This window comes from Schistocerca serialis, chromosome 8 (assembly GCF_023864345.2).
Source record: "Schistocerca serialis cubense isolate TAMUIC-IGC-003099 chromosome 8, iqSchSeri2.2, whole genome shotgun sequence".
Lineage (NCBI taxonomy): Eukaryota > Metazoa > Arthropoda > Insecta > Orthoptera > Acrididae > Schistocerca > Schistocerca serialis.
The window spans coordinates 47,201,632-47,216,435 of NC_064645.1; the positions used below are offsets into that span (position 1 = coordinate 47,201,632).

A 14,804-nucleotide genomic window follows, 5' to 3' on the forward strand; every position below is an offset into this window, starting at 1 on the left:
TTTTTTTTTAATTTCACCAATCGCATCAATCTGAAGACTTTACAAATAAAGTTTTTTGTTCTGTGGCTTACTCCAGCACATTCAGCGTGTGCCCACAACTTACACTGCTGACACGTTAACCAATGTTCTCCGCGTTTTGAATGCGAGTAAAGTTCCAAGAAGTAAAAGCAGTGTAAACCTTCGGAAACATCATTGTTGTCGCCAAAAAGGTCTTTCTCGTACAATATTCCTTTTCCAAAACTAAGTATCATCTTTGCTTCTTTTCTATGCAGCACATTTTTTTTTTCTCGCGTTTCTCTTCGTGTCTCTGTTGAAGTTGTTTCACGTTTCCTTGGAGGTTCACAAACTGGAATATCTATAGTCGCTGCTGGAGCAGAGAGGAGTTCTGGAAACATGTCATGTTACGAGGGCGGGGTGCAGTGTGCTGCTTCTCCATAGGTTTTAGCAAATAGAGGACACATTTCATACTGGGAAACTGTTCTTCCTGGATTACACTCAAGGCACTTTTTTACTTCGTGATGAAAATAAATTTGTAGTGGGCCAAATAAATGACCTTGTGGAAGACATTGGGAGTTCACTGAGGCTTTTGCAGATGATGCTGTGGTGTATCGAGAGGTTGTAACAATGGAAAATTGTACTGAAATGAAGGAGGATCTGCACCGAATTGACGCATGGTGCAGGGAATGGCAATTGAATCTCAATGTAGACAAGTGTAATGTGCTGCGAATATATAGAAAGATAGTTCCCTTGTCATTTAGCTACAAAATAGCAGGTCAGCAACTGGAAGCAGTTTATTCCATAAACTATCTGGGAGTACGCATTAAGAGTGATTTAAAATGGAATGATCATATAAAGTTGATCGTCGGTAAAGCAGATGCCAGACTGAGATTCATTGGAAGAATCCAAAGGAAATGCTATCCGAAAACAAAGGAAGTAGGTTACAGTACGCTTGTTCGCCCACTGCTTGAATACTGCTCAACAGTGTGGGATCCGTACCAGATAGGGTTGATAAAAGAGATAGAGAAGATCTAACGGAGAGCAGCGCGCTTCGTTACAGGATCATTTAGTAATCGCGAAAGCGTTACGGAGATGATAGATAAACTCCAGTGGAAGCCTCTGCAGGAGACACGCTCAGTAGCTCGGTACGAGCTTATGTTAAAGTTTCGAGAACATACCTTCACCGAAGAGTCAAGCAGTATATTGCTCCCTCCTACGTATATCTCGCGAAGAGACCATGAGGATAAAATCAGAGAGATAAGAGCCCACACAGAAGCATACCGACAATCCTCCTTTCCTCGAACAATACGAGACTGGAATAGAAGGGAGAACTGATAGAGGTACACTGGGTACCCTCCGCCGCACACCGTCATTTGGCTTGCGGAGTATAGATGTAGATACATGACACCTAATGGCTGAGCCGGCCGGGGTGGCCGAGCGTTTCTAGACGCTACAGTCTGGAACCGCGCGACCGCTACGGTCGCAGGTTCGAATCCTGCCTCGGGCATGGACCTGTGTGATGTCTTTAGATTAGTTAGGTTTAAGTAGTTCTAAGTTCTAGGGGACTGATGACCCCAGCAGTTAAGTCCCATAGTGCTCAGAGCCATTTGAACCACTTTGAACCCAACGGCTGGAGCCAATTAGTGCGGTGAGCAGCAAAACAGAGCACAATGATAGCATTGTGTCCTTAGTAAAGCAGACACTTTCAATATTCCTATGACACGTATGTCTATACAGCAGAAGTATTACTATATTATCTACAGAGGGCTTCACAAAAGAACAAAAATTCTTGAGTCACTGTGTGATGTTGCATTTATTTGTTCTGAAAGCGGAGGTGATATTCAAGACCACAAAAGTGGGTTAAAAGCTGTGAGCTATCTGAGGAGGTTAACCTTGCATTACTGCGCAACTGTTTCACCAGGTATCCGGTCTAGCTTACCAAATTTCCAACCAGACTAACATTAATTATAATCTTTTAGTACTCATCTTACGATAACCGGTGATATATATATATATATATATATATATATATATATATATATATATATATATATATATATATATAAAGACAATTTAAATAAAAATAAATAAATCAGTTTATATTTGGACATTTATTTTAACATTGATCATTCTTCCGTTAAAATTTCAGCATATCAAACATTATTCATAACTAAACTGGTGCCTTATTTCTTACAGAACACATCAAATAGGAAGCCAAGCTTGGGAGACTACATACAACAGTGCATTCATAAAATTACACACGAAGAACGTTGAAACAAATGCAAGAGGAAGTAACCACAACCAACCAATTCAATTTTCACCCAAAGAAGTTACGTTCGTAGCGCAATCCTGTCCATCATGAAATTACCACACACTGGTATACTAAATTCACACTAACTCTCTGTGAAATCTTCCTGAAAAGAATAGCTGAGGGCTACTTTGATGCTTACACCACATGCTTCACGTGGTCAATTTGGTTTACACAAAGAGTGTAACTCCACAATAATTTTGATAATTAAAATAAATTACATCGAAACGCAATTTACAAAAGAAAAACCTTGAACTGGTTACTATCGTCTTACTATTAACCTGATGGGTCAAACAATTGTATAAGCACGTGGTACTGGTCTCACAAAGTACACCCCATGTGTGTTGAACATAAAGAAAAGTTGCTATATTGAAAAATATTGTCAAGACAAGACATTATAATCTCACGCACATTTGCATTTAACATTGATGATCTTAGTTAGAGTTACTGATCAACACATGGTTCCACTTTACTGACAAAGTAGTGACAAAGCAACTATCGGAAGATATTCTGAACTTCACACTCGAATTACACTGCGTTGCAATTTAAGATAACATTACATATTTTAGAGCTAAACCTGAAATAAAGGTGATTAAATTTTCAGTTAGGTTGAACTTAAGAAATCCATTGTCCTACGGACTTAGCAGACACGCGCTTAGCCAGAGATCTTACCACTTCAGACGCTCGCCGTGGACAGACTGACCTGGGCCCCTACCGAGCGTGCTTAACAGATACAAACGGAAGTGACCAGAAAGGCAGCTTCCTATACGAACATGACAAGGGACGGACAGGACCATACTAAGAATAGAAACCTCTCTGCTTTCAGAAAGCGTAGCTACCTGTTCCGACGTTGGTCCTACTGTTCTCTAGCAGACAGGCTTGTCTGCTACCATCAAGCATGCAACTAGAAATACATTTGGTCATTCATCCTCTCACACAGAAGGGAAGGGGGATGACAGTATCTTATCATGTACAGTATATAAAAGAAAGCGGATGTAGGTTCCGTATGAGACTGTGTGACATGAATTACATATAAACTGTGTTTTAAAGTGTAGTAGTGTGACAGATCGTTCTTGTTTATGCGTAAAAGTAACACGTTCCACTGCTCAGTGTCCTCCCAGATAGTCAGAAACACCACAGTAAATTTAGAAGAGGAATTTATGCCGTAAATGACAACATATTTAAGAAATTAACATGAAAGGAATCCAACAGAGACCTTTCATAACCCCAACGCTCCGGGAATAGACTGTGCAGGGAATTTTCTGGCCATGCTAGGACATTCCCAAGCAGGCTTCTCACACCCAACTTAAACCAAAAATGTAAAGAAAAGGCAAAAGGTCACCAGCTACTTGCTAAAACACAATAATTTCAACACATCTTTAGAATCTACCAATTTCAAAGAGAAAAAAAAACAAGCTGTGACACCTATTTAAAAGATAGTGTAGACTTAATTTGGTCAGCAAGTAAAAACAATGGTTCCTGTGTCATTAATATGAAAACAATTTCTGGTTGTTACCCTTATGGAGTTCACCAGTATTTGCTCATTGCAAGAGCCAACTGCAAAATTTATGACTGTTTATTAACAAGAAAAATTTATGAAAATAGCAAAGGTGCCACAGCAATTAAAAAAAAGAGAAAATAACATCAGTATTATAAAGCAGAACATTTCAATGCACAATCCGCAAAAAAAAAAAAAAAAAAAAAAAAAAAAACATAAGTGAAAAAACATGTTTTACAAAGTGGTTATCGCAAAAAATTCTATATCTTATAAAACTAATAATTTTTAGAATTACAATAACTTTGTGGCAGTAATTTAATCACTCTACTCTATTTCAGTTAGCAAACAATCATCACTGTGTCATTATACTGAAACTACAATTAATTATGTGATTGTTACCCTTATGGGGTTCTTCACTATAAATATGCCCCATGCAAAGGCTAATCGATCACAGTCCAATGAGCATGAATAGCTATCTGACTGATAAACGAAGAAATGCCACAGGAATGAATTTACAAAACAAAATATTACAAATCTAATACAACACACAAAAACAAACATTGAGAAATAAAACATCTCTTAAAGTACAGTAGTCAACGTCTAAAAAAAAAAAACCACCAATAAATAAAATACCTGCAAAATACAAGAGCCAGGTTAATAAAAAAAACACCAATAAATCGAAGCCCTGCAAAATACACGATCAAAGTTTCTCTGAAAGAACACACATATATGCATTGGACTAGGATCCGTATAATCACTGTTCACTGGCACACTCGATAGTTCCACTGTTCCGAGGCACAATATAAGAAGGAGGGGGGGGGGTGTTCGTCGCTGCAGCTGTCAGTAGGGATTTTTGTCCATCTGTTGCGTGCAATCCCACCATCTCTGCCCTTTCATGAAGTTTCTCTTGGTGGCCCGTGTCACGTACATCTCGATTTGGTTCCATTTTTGTGTTGTCAAATTCGTGCGGTATCCTCGTTTGACACGCCAGGTTGATATTCCTGGGCAAGGATGACACTTAATAGCTCTTCTTTGTGCCACCCGTAGCTACCAGAGAACACCAAACCATGATTTACTGTCGCTTGACAGTGGGCATCCGCCAGGAAATGTTGATAGGCGTTGTCGAAGTCTGCCAGTTTCTCTGGACAGTATGTGTCAAAAGGCTCCACGCCCCTTGCGTTGTTACATTCTTGAGTTATCCTCAATTGGCTTGCCGACTTGATATTCCTGGGCAAGGATTACACTTAGTGGCTCTTCTTTGTGCCACCCTTAGCAACCAGAGAACACCGAACCATGATTTACTGTCGCTTGACAATGGGCTCCCGCCAAGAAATGTTGATAGTCGTCGTTGACGCCTGCAAGTTTCTCTGGACGGTACCTGTCAAAAGGCTCCATGCCCCTTTATCCCCTGTCTTCTGTCGTTTCACCGCGGCCGTCTCGTCACGGTCGCGTGCGTGTGGTGCGTTGCCAGCAGATCGATTTCCTCGCGGTGGAGCGCTCGGCCATTTCAGGTCATCGCCTCCATGAAGGGTCGCACTGGTGCAGCCGGCCATTAGCTCCGGGTGCAAGGGAAAGTGTTTGTCCCGTACCCTTCTTTTGTTGTCGACCGCGCTCCCGAAGTGGCCCAGTTGACAGTGTGTCTTGCTGGGAAACCCGCCTGTTTGCAACTAGTCCTCCTCCTCGCTTCTCCCGCTGTCTCATAAGAGTTTAGCTGGTTCGCTTTCACATTCTCAACTGCATTCACAGAAATTGTTCATCACAGTTATGTGATTACAAAATGTCATACATAATAATGTCTTTCACAATTTTTAAGAACAAAAGTGAGACTTAACTTTTTTTAAATAAAAAAGTTAGATGAATTGACAATATAAAAATAAAAGTTAAATGACTTGACAGTATAAAAAATAAAAGTGAAATGTCTTAACAGTATAAAAATAAAAATTAAATGAACTGACAATATAATATCTAAATCCACATCACTAATGTGGTTCACTTGCGTTTTAATAAATCAAATGCTACTTATTAATTCACTAAAATGAATAGGATTATGCCTTGTGCAAGTATAGGTCAGGACAGCATAGGGTTCACATGTTATTTACACACACACACACATGCACACCTGTTGTCTACTCTACAAAATAACTACCCATAAACAAGCATTACTCAAACTTCTACTTCTATACACTACTAGTTAATCCAACAAGCTACTTCAATGCTACTTCAACACAGTGTTTATACCACTACAACATTGTTCTAATTCGTCCTCTTCCTGACGCTCACGGCATATGTCTTGTCACATGATAAATATGGAGAAACTTTCCTTAAACATACACAGTAAAAAGAACAATGGTTATTTACACGCCAAAACATTTATACCAGTTGACACACTTGGTAAGAGACTGGCAATTACACATTTATTATACTCATATGTTCATACATAAAACAGTAAGACAATTTCATCTAAGATTACGTTATCACAAGAATTAATCACACAGATGACTCTGAGAAGGGTAAAATATTTTCACCATACAGGTTATACTACATTTTCGTACCCATTTTGCTCCAATTTCGTTCCTTCTTTAAGTTACCTTTCGGTTCCAAATCAGTTATTTCGCCTGTGGTGGTTATTCTGGATTCATTTCTCATGAATGGCAAAATTGTGGTCTCCTCTATTCTGTAAAACAGTTTCATCTTAACATCCTATTGAACTTATAACTGACACAAAAGATCCGAATCCTCGTGTAGTTTGCCCACATCTCGTGGTCGTGCGGTAGCGTTCTCGCTTCCCACGCGCGGGTTCCCGGGTTCGATTCCCGGCGGGGTCAGGGATTTTCTCTGCCTCGTGATGGCTGGGTGTTGTGTGATGTTCTTAGGTTAGTTAGGTTTAAGTAGTTCTAAGTTCTAGGGGACTGATGACGATAGATGTTAAGTCCCACAGTGCTCAGAGCCATTTGAACCTCGTGTAGTTTAAATGACAAATGTTTTGTTTCATCCTTATTACATTAAACCAAGCTTTCCGTGGGTCCCATAATCAAAATTATTTAATCTTCCTCTACCTTCAAGAGGGAAATTTCTTCAGTTCAACCCATATAGGCTGCAGTGCATCCCGCACCAGCGAAAACAGTAAGCTGTAATGCTTACAGCATCAGCAAAACACATAAACATCGCTTTTCTAGGGCAAGCATTAACGCAGAATAATTTTTTAGGCTCTGGATCAACATCAATAAAGACTACAGAAAGGATCCATATTTCTGTTCCATTCTCCATTTGCTGAAAAACTGCTCGTATTTGACTACCTCAATAACATTTCAGGGCCACGTAAATTACACAAACCACAATTCTTCTTTCACCTTGAAGGGAATCAATCTACTTACGAAATCCACAGACAGCACTTTACGTACTCATCTATAAAGAACAAAAAAGATATATCATCAATATTAACATATTAGCGCATATTGGGAAGCCATTGGTTAAACAATCGTATTATCGTATCCTGTTTTCAAGATTCCAAACTTACTCATTCCTTTCTCAGAGTTCTCCTATCTTAAAATATTGATACAGCACGCATACTATAGTATGATATCCTCATTTATACTGACTGATATAGAATAGTAATAGACAGATAGTAGCACTGAAAGCAGAGAGTCGGAAACAAGGCTACTAACAGCTGGGGACCTGGGTTTGCCAGACCCATTATACCGACACATCGGATATTCCCCGGAGTTTTGCATTAATTCAACACAGATCTTGCTTGTCTCAGGAGCGACTCTTTTCAATTTACACAAAAAAACCATAAACAGCATTTCACTCGTTCACAAAGAAACCTCTTATTTTCACATTTGAACCAACCTAAATCCTAATTGCACAAGGAAAGAAAAAAAGCTAAAAAAATCACATAGAAACATCTTTATCACTATTTTTACCAACATGTTATTCAAAATGCATTTATCACAAATGTAAACTAATCAATTGTTTCTCTTCACCGTCCTCTCTACTCCTCACTGTCCTTTCTACTCAATGTATGGTTTTACGTTTGACACATGGTGTAGCCCTTTTGATTTCTTCGATCGAAGAGTTTCAACTTCTATGGCGTTTTCATGGGGAATCTTCCTTATCCGATACGGGCCGTTCAAGAGATTAAAAAATTTCTTGCAGACACCTGACCGTTTGTTAGACAGCTTGTGTGATCTGATAAGAACTTTTTGTCCTACATGAAACACTGTTTTTCTCACGTTTTTCTTATACGCCTTGACTCTGGCTTCTGCTGCACGCTTGATGTTGCGTAAAGCTAAGTCAACAATTGCGTTCCGGCGTAGTCTCGGCTCTAGTGGCCAAGGCACCACCTCTTTGATTTTGCTCGGGGGCTCCTTGTTTTTTAGCACAGTGATTGACGGAAGCTTTGTTGACGTATTAGGCAACTCATTAATTATGTTCTGAAATCCTTTTAGGTGTATGTTCCACGATCGGTGATCACGACTGCAGTATAACCTACATAATTTTCCTAATTCACGCATAATACGCTCACTGGGATTCGAGCTGGGGTGAAATAGAGATATATATATAGGTTTAATTCTTCTTCTTCGAAGCATCCGCTGCCAGTATTGCGATCTAAATTGTGGTCCATTATCCGAGATAACCCTTTTCATGCTCCCAACTTCAAGCAGAAACTGCTTTGCAAATGCAGTTGCCACTGCCCTTCCTGTGGCTCGCTTCAACGGAGTCAGACACACAAACTTGGAGGTTAGCTCCACCGCTACGAAAACATACGCAAAACCTTCTTTAGATCGTATTAGTGGCCCAAATAGATCCACGGCCGCGAGGTCACAAGGTTTGCTTGGTATTATCGGGTGCAATGATGCGGCATACGTCACTGTGACCGCCTTTGCTCGCTGACAAGGTCCGCACACTCTAAGTACACAACGAATATGCCGTAGCATGTTATTAAAATAGCATGTCTCCTTCAGTTTTGTACAACATTTCTGTGCTCCGAAGTGACCATAACTCAAATGTATGTACCATATAATTTTGTTTACGAGTTCCTCCGGAATCACCAACACCCATCTGGAGTCGTCCGGGGCTCGTTTCTTGAATAGTATTCTGTTGCGCACTAAGTAGTACTGGCGTATTCCTACATTCTCCGTGTCCTCCCACTTCTTCTTTATATCTTTCAATACTGCGTCCTTATCCTGTTCGTCCGCTATACTCCCTAAAGAGGTGGTAACAAAGTTCTCGAACGCTACATTCTGTAAGTATAGGATGCAAAAAATTATTTTCACCGAGTTCCCCTTCTGTGTGAACCAAACCTATAGGAATGCGCGATAAAGCGTCAGCAATTACATTTTTCTGTCCCGGAATGTATTCTACAGTGAAATTATATTCCTGTAGGTATAGTGCCCAGCGTCCTAGTCTCCCATGCGTGATTTTTGTGCTCAGAAGAAATTGGAGTGCACGATGGTCAGTGTACACCCTGGTGGTCCTCCCAAATAAGAAATACCTAAATTTTGAGAATGCCCAAACTATCGCGAGTGCTTCGAGTTCTGTCACGGAATAATTTTTTTTCACATCGAGAGAGCACCCTGCTCCCAAACGAGATTGTTTTCCAAGTTGTAATATCATCATTTCCTTCCGTTTGAAACAGTACCGCACCTAATCCTGACAAGGAACTGTCCGTCATTAAACAGAATTCTTGTGTCAGGTCGGGATGCAAGAGGATGGGAGCCTCTACCAATGCCTTTTTCAATTTATAAAATTCATGCTGTGCCTCTTGATCCCAGACCCACAAAGCGTTCTTCCCTGGTAGTCCACATAGACAGGGTGTACCAAGTACACTAAAATTTATAAATCACTTATAAAAATTACACAGGCCTAAGAATGCTCGCAACTGTTTTTTATTTGTCGGCATTGCACACTCCGCTATCGCCGCAATTTTCTCCGGGTCAGGTTGTATTCCATTTGCTGAAACAATATGGCCTAAGAATTTTATGTTCTCTCGTCCGAACTGTGACTTATCTAAGTTGAATGTTACACCTGCCTTCTCAAAAACATCCAGTAGTCTGTTCAGAACGTCATTATGATCCTGCGACGACTTTTCCACAATTAATATGTCATCCAAGTAAATTGTCACTCGCTGTTTCAAATCATCAGGCAAAATGCTATTTAATCCCCTTATAAAAGCAGCTGATGAGACGTTTAGTCCGAACGGGAGACGCCGGAATTGGAAACAATTTCCGTAACACAGGAACGCTGTATATAATCTGCAAGATGGGTGTAGCACGATTTGCCAAAAACTCGAACGGAGGTCGACGGATGATAGTACCTTTACCCGGTGGAAACGTTGTAAGAGTTCCTCAAGGCTCTCAGGCCTGTCCGTTTCCGACATAATAATCTTAGCAAGGCTTGGGAACCAGCGATCGGGTTAATCAAGAGTAAATCGAGCAGACGTATAGTTGTGACGACCACGGCGGACAGAGCCATCACACCGACGTCATCTCAGACGCCGTCGCAATCTGTTCCACCGCACGACCGTGGCGCTGGGCGCGGACGGCGGAGGGAGCGCGCCGCGGGCGGAGGGTATTTAAATCGGCCGCCGCCGCGACCGAACCCAGTTCCCTCTGAGCAGTCATAGCGTACGGATCTCCGTGCCGGCACGTTCACAGGAGCTCAGTCCGTCAGTTCACCTGATGTTGGCGACATGTTTGATCGCCGAAATATTGTGCCCGTTGGACACTATAGACCGGCAGCATACCCGTGGATATTTTGATTATCAAACACGCCGGGAGAAACTCAAGAATCACATCATACACCTTTACGGGGAGGATATGTATCGCAGCATGAAGAAATTTGAAAAGTTGCGCCACCGTAGATGTCGTTTGCTAAGTACTCTTGCCTTTCTAAAGAGATGTCGTTCCGAGAATGTTGTTCCAAATTTTGCTAAGGTTATGCATCACATCGATTCTGCAGCAGCTAAGAGAATCAAGAAACGAGCCAGCCTCGCATTGGTACGTGAGAGAGTGCAATTCACCCGCCGGAGCCTTGAGTTTATCTCACAGGAATTACTCAAACTACATTTGCAACTGGCTAGTAAGTTCACTTCTTGTTCCTGGGATTGGATTGATGGTGTCACCTGGGTGTCAGCTGATTCCGCCCATAAGAAGGCTACGGGACGTCAAACAGCTAAGTTCTCACGTCTCCTTGACAAACCATCCCTGCAGGTTCCGTGCAAGACTGTCATCAATCTGAGTGGCATGGTGTTGAGTGATGATGCGGTCTCGGTTTTGCAGAAAGGTCTCAACTTCGCCCCACCCCCAAGTTCACTCCGGTCGCAGAAATTGTTAGTGCTGTTGAACAGGTTGCAGCTCGACTTCCGCCAGAATCAGCCGAGGAAATACGTCGTGAAACTTGTCGTGCGTTGACGAAATCCAAGCCGATGAAGTCAAATATCAGCAGTAAAGAGAGGGCGGCCATTCGTGATCTGAGGGAGCGCTCTGAAATTGTTGTCTTACCGGCTGACAAAGGCAATGCTACAGTTGTTGTCTCCCATAAGGACTACACTGATAAGATGCAGAGCCTGCTAAATGACGATTCCTACCGGAAGATCAGCGTTGACCCTAGAAAGAAGGTGGAGAACAAGACGAGGGCGCTTCTCAAGGACGCAGATTTACCGGAGGGTGACGCTAAGAAATTGTTACCCCAAGGTCCGGTACCGCCTAGACTATATGGACTCCCGAAGGTTCACAAAGAGGGAGTACCATTACGCCCCATTTGTCAGCAACATCAGGGCACCTACATATTTGTTGGCCAAATACCTGACGGGAATATTAAGTCCTTATGTGGGTAAATGCCCTCATCACATCCGTAATTCCGTGGATTTTGTTAAACGCCTTGATAGCTTCAGGTTGGATGAGTCAGATATCATGGTGAGTTTTGACGTCGTTTCCTTGTTTACGAGGGTACCCCTGGGAGAGTCACTAGAATTGATTAGTCAGAAGTTTGACGAGAAGACCACTGAACTTTTTAGGCATGTCTTGACTTCCACGTATTTTCTTTTTAATGGAGAATACTACGAACAAACGGAGGGAGTCGCCATGGGTAGCCCACTCTCACCGGTGGTAGCGAATTTGTACATGGAGAACTTCGAGGAGGAAGCCCTGTCGTCATCCGTATGGAAACCTACTTGCTTTTTCCGTTACGTTGACGACACGTTCGTCATCTGGCCACATGGTATGGATAAACTCCTTGACTTCCTTACGCATCTAAACTCCATACACCCCAACATCAAATTCACTACGGAGACTGAAACGGAGGGTAAATTACCTTTCCTTGACGTCTTGGTCAAGAGAAGGGCTGACGGCACCCTAGGTCATGGGGTGTATCGGAAGGCTACGCACACTGATCTGTATTTGCATGCAGACAGCTGCCACCACCCTTCACAGAGGAATGGGGTACTTAAAACTCTAGTACATAGGGCGCGCACTATCTCTGACGCAGAGAGTCTACCCCAGGAATTGGAACATCTGAGAACTGTATTTCGAAAAAATGGGTACTCAGAGTGGCAGATTCAACGTGCTCTCCGCCCTACCACTGCAGCACAACCTGTTGAGATGGATGAAGTCACGAGGGAGGAGGTAGGCACTGCATTTATTCCATACACAGGCGCACTCTCGGGAAAAATCGCCCGCATTCTGAAGAAACACCGGGTCGGAACTGTGTTTTGTCCTCCAAATAAAACTCGTGCACTGGTGGGGAGCGCCAAAGATGACCTCGGTTTGAGGAAGGCCGGCGTGTACCAGATTCCGTGTCAATGTGGCAAGTCGTATATTGGTCAGACGATGCGTACCGTCGAGGATCGATGCCGTGAACACCAGAGGCACACTCGACTGATGTATCCGAGCAAGTCGGCGGTCGCTGAACATTGTTTGTCGGAAAATCACGCCATGGAGTATGACCGCACGAGGATTCTGGTACAGACGTCGAGATACTGGGACAGCGTTGTTAGAGAGGCCATCGAAATTCGCACCAATGACGACCTCATAAACCGTGACTGTGGCTATAATCTTAGCAAGGCTTGGGAACCAGCGATCGGGTTAATCAAGAGTAAATCGAGCAGACGTATAGTTGTGACGACCACGGCGGACAGAGCCATCACACCGACGTCATCTCAGACGCCGTCGCAATCTGTTCCACCGCACGACCGTGGCGCTGGGCGCGGACGGCGGAGGGAGCGCGCCGCGGGCGGAGGGTATTTAAATCGGCCGCCGCCGCGACCGAACCCAGTTCCCTCTGAGCAGTCATAGCGTACGGATCTCCGTGCCGGCACGTTCACAGGAGCTCAGTCCGTCAGTTCACCTGATGATGGCGACATATTTGATCGCCGAAATATTGTGCCCGTTGGACACTATAGACCGGCAGCATACCCGTGGATATTTTGATTATCAAACACGCCGGGAGAAACTCAAGAATCACATCATACACCTTTACGGGGAGGAGATGTATCGCAGCATGAAGAAATTTGAAAAGTTGCGCCACCGTAGATGTCGTTTGCTAAGTACTCTTGCCTTTCTAAAGAGATGTCGTTCCGAGAATGTTGTTCCAAATTTTGCTAAGGTTATGCATCACATCGATTCTGCAGCAGCTAAGAGAATCAAGAAACGAGCCAGCCTCGCATTGGTACGTGAGAGAGTGCAATTCACCCGCCGGAGCCTTGAGTTTATCTCACAGGAATTACTCAAACTACATTTGCAACTGGCTAGTAAGTTCACTTCTTGTTCCTGGGATTGGATTGATGGTGTCACCTGGGTGTCAGCTGATTCCGCCCATAAGAAGGCTACGGGACGTCAAACAGCTAAGTTCTCACGTCTCCTTGACAAACCATCCCTGCAGGTTCCGTGCAAGACTGTCATCAATCTGAGTGGCATGGTGTTGAGTGATGATGCGGTCTCGGTTTTGCAGAAAGGTCTCAACTTCGCCCCACCCCCAAGTTCACTCCGGTCGCAGAAATTGTTAGTGCTGTTGAACAGGTTGCAGCTCGACTTCCGCCAGAATCAGCCGAGGAAATACGTCGTGAAACTTGTCGTGCGTTGACGAAATCCAAGCCGATGAAGTCAAATATCAGCAGTAAAGAGAGGGCGGCCATTCGTGATCTGAGGGAGCGCTCTGAAATTGTTGTCTTACCGGCTGACAAAGGCAATGCTACAGTTGTTGTCTCCCATAAGGACTACACTGATAAGATGCAGAGCCTGCTAAATGACGATTCCTACCGGAAGATCAGCGTTGACCCTAGAAAGAAGGTGGAGAACAAGACGAGGGCGCTTCTCAAGGACGCAGATTTACCGGAGGGTGACGCTAAGAAATTGTTACCCCAAGGTCCGGTACCGCCTAGACTATATGGACTCCCGAAGGTTCACAAAGAGGGGGTACCATTACGCCCCATTGTCAGCAACATCAGGGCACCTACATATTTGTTGGCCAAATACCTGACGGGAATATTAAGTCCTTATGTGGGTAAATGCCCTCATCACATCCGTAATTCCGTGGATTTTGTTAAACGCCTTGATAGCTTCAGGTTGGATGAGTCAGATATCATGGTGAGTTTTGACGTCGTTTCCTTGTTTACGAGGGTACCCCTGGGAGAGTCACTAGAATTGATTAGTCAGAAGTTTGACGAGAAGACCACTGAACTTTTTAGGCATGTCTTGACTTCCTCGTATTTTCTTTTTAATGGAGAATACTACGAACAAACGGAGGGAGTCGCCATGGGTAGCCCACTCTCACCGGTGGTAGCGAATTTGTACATGGAGAACTTCGAGGAGGAAGCCCTGTCATCATCCGTATGGAAACCTACTTGCTTTTTCCGTTACGTTGACGACACGTTCGTCATCTGGCCACATGGTATGGATAAACTGCTTGACTTCCTTACACATCTAAACTCCATACACCCCAACATCAAATTCACTATGGAGACTGAAACGGAGGGTAAATTACCTTTCCTTGACGTCCTGGTCA

At 43.2% G+C, this 14,804-nt stretch overlaps 1 protein-coding gene across 1 annotated transcript in view; it reads left to right on the top strand.

Annotated features, from left to right (window-relative positions):
* LOC126416585 (uncharacterized) overlaps window positions 1-14,804 on the top strand; it is a 418,464-nt gene that overhangs the window by 25,001 nt on the left and 378,659 nt on the right. The gene's annotated exons all lie outside the window — the stretch shown is intronic.